We start from the raw sequence: 2,276 nt of genomic DNA, 5'->3' as shown, positions 1-2,276 counted from the left end.
ATTGCTGGCAGTATTGGAGAGCAGCAGGTCATCCATAAAAATCTGCAACCCCCCATAAGCCAGCTGCTTATATTGGGTAGGACAAAGATTACATGGGGAAGTAGGGATTACAGGCATGGGGAAGAGGCAATGCGGACTGGGGCAGGACTCCATTGTTTGGGCAACAAGGTTGTTAATATTTCCCTGATAGTAGGCAGTTCTTGAATGAGAATGGACTGCATTCCAAGGTTGACTTCCTGGTCCAAGGTTGATTCTCAGGCATTGGGGAGGGGGGTGGCCTACAACTCTCAGCCAGGTTAGAATGTCCTTTCTTTAATCAGAACAAAGCAATCACGGTTAATAGAGCATAATTAATATTTCTTATAATGATAGCTAGTCCTAATATCCTATTTTTGTCCCCAATAGGTTAACACTATTATTCTTGGGGGCATTCAATTAAGGAATGATGTGTGGAGCCAAGAAAGTGGCTTATTCAGTTAGATTCTGAATCAGAATCAGGAAATAGTCTTTATCTGTGTGTGGACGAAAGGAGCCACATGCTAACTTGACAAGCTCAGGGAAGGCCTGCATGGCGGTCTTGCAAACTCAGAGACCTAAAGTAACCACAAAGGATGGTCTTGTTGTGAGAATAAACAAGTCATCTTTTCGGTCAAAGAACAGTTTAGACAGCCACCATTTTGGGCTGTGTGACCTGGCAGCGGCCATGTTGGCCGCATGGCTTGCAGCTCCCCAGGGGCCGCCATCTCGAAACAGCAAAGGCAACCCCTCCCTTTGAATTAGCCAATCGCAAAAGACTGTGCACCTGAGCTCCAATCAAGAGCAAAGGACAGGTCACGTGTGTCAGGGATTATAAACCTGAGCAGACCCCCTGCTCGGTGTGTGCACCCTTCTACGTAGAAGTAAAGATATTTGCCTTGCTGCCTGGCTCCTGAGTATGTTTTGTGTTCTACCAGGAGCCCTGACTTGGGGTGCTCACCCTATTTCTAACATTGTGGACCGAAGGGACCCCATGCTAACCTGACAAGCTCAGGGGAGGCCTGCATGGCGGTCTTGCAAACTCAGAGACCTAAGTAACCACAATGGTCTGAAATTAAACTTTAACTAAAAGCAGTTATGGTGGGCAGTTACGTCCTAGGCCAGTATCTTCACTGACAAGGTCAACCTTTACCTTAACTGAGCTTATTGTCTTTTTGCTTCTAGGATAACATATCCTTGAAATGTCAGGGTAACTTGTAACTTCCCTTTTTTCAGGACCCCTCAGGGCACAACCAAATGCCCTGAGCACCAGGACAGATACCACAAATTCTTCATTGTTATCATGTTAATTGTTGACTGTAAACTATCCTGTACCCACCTAAGTATGTGTCTATCATTTTACTCTTTATCCAATCCCAGAGGTCCCCACCTCCACCTCATTTGTTTTCTCCCGCCTCTCTAATCTATCACCAGTGGATTTAATGTAACCCACCTACGTCTCCTCCTTTGATTGCAATCTATTTATATAAAAACCCTGGGTGTAATGTCACGACCGAGGCTTGACCACTGGAAGGAAGTCAGTCCTGCAGGGGTCGTCTTGGAAAACGGCTGTGCTCTCCCCGAGCTGTTTCCCGTGAGGGCGAGGTTTGAGGCAGGAACTGGCCCTTGGAGTGTGGAGACATATCTTTATAAAGTTTTAATCCATTATATTAGAGGTCATGGTGGTACTGTTTTACCCACAGCATCTATAGGAATTGCTGCAAATTTACTTCTTGGTGGAAGCACTTTCATTCCCCAATATAAATTACCAATTCCATTAAATGAAACTTCAATTTCTAGACTTGATATAAACAGTGAAGTTGATAAAACTCTTAAAAAGGCCCAAATTCTCATTATTGATGAATGCACCATGGCATCCAGTCATGCTATAAATGCCATAGACAGATTACTAAGAGAAATTATGAATTTGAATGTTGTATTTGGTGGGAAAGTTCTCCTTCTTGGAGGGGATTTTCGACAATGTCTTAGTATTGTACCACATCCTATGCGATTGGCCATAGTACAAACGAGTTTAAAGTACTGCAATGTTTGGGGATGTTTCAGAAAGTTGTCTCTTACAACAAATATGAGATCAGAGGATTCTGCTTATAGTGGATGGTTAGTAAAACTTGGAGATGGCAAACTTGATAGCATTTTTCATTTAGGAATGGATATTATTGAAAACCCCTGTGAAATGATTTGTAACGGATCTATTATTGAAGCTACCTTTGGAAATACTATATCTATAGATAATATTAAAA

General features: G+C 43.0%; 1 pseudogene; it reads right to left on the bottom strand.

Moving 5' to 3' along the window:
- Positions 1–468: 468 nt before the first annotated feature.
- The window catches only part of LOC102259396, a 6,474-nt pseudogene continuing 4,666 nt past the window's right edge, over positions 469–2,276 (bottom strand).

This window comes from Myotis brandtii, unplaced genomic scaffold (assembly GCF_000412655.1).
Source record: "Myotis brandtii unplaced genomic scaffold, ASM41265v1 scaffold947, whole genome shotgun sequence".
In the NCBI taxonomy this organism is placed as follows: Eukaryota; Metazoa; Chordata; class Mammalia; order Chiroptera; family Vespertilionidae; genus Myotis; species Myotis brandtii.
Note: the sequence above shows the minus strand (reverse complement) of the source record. Positions and strands in the feature narration are given on the sequence as shown.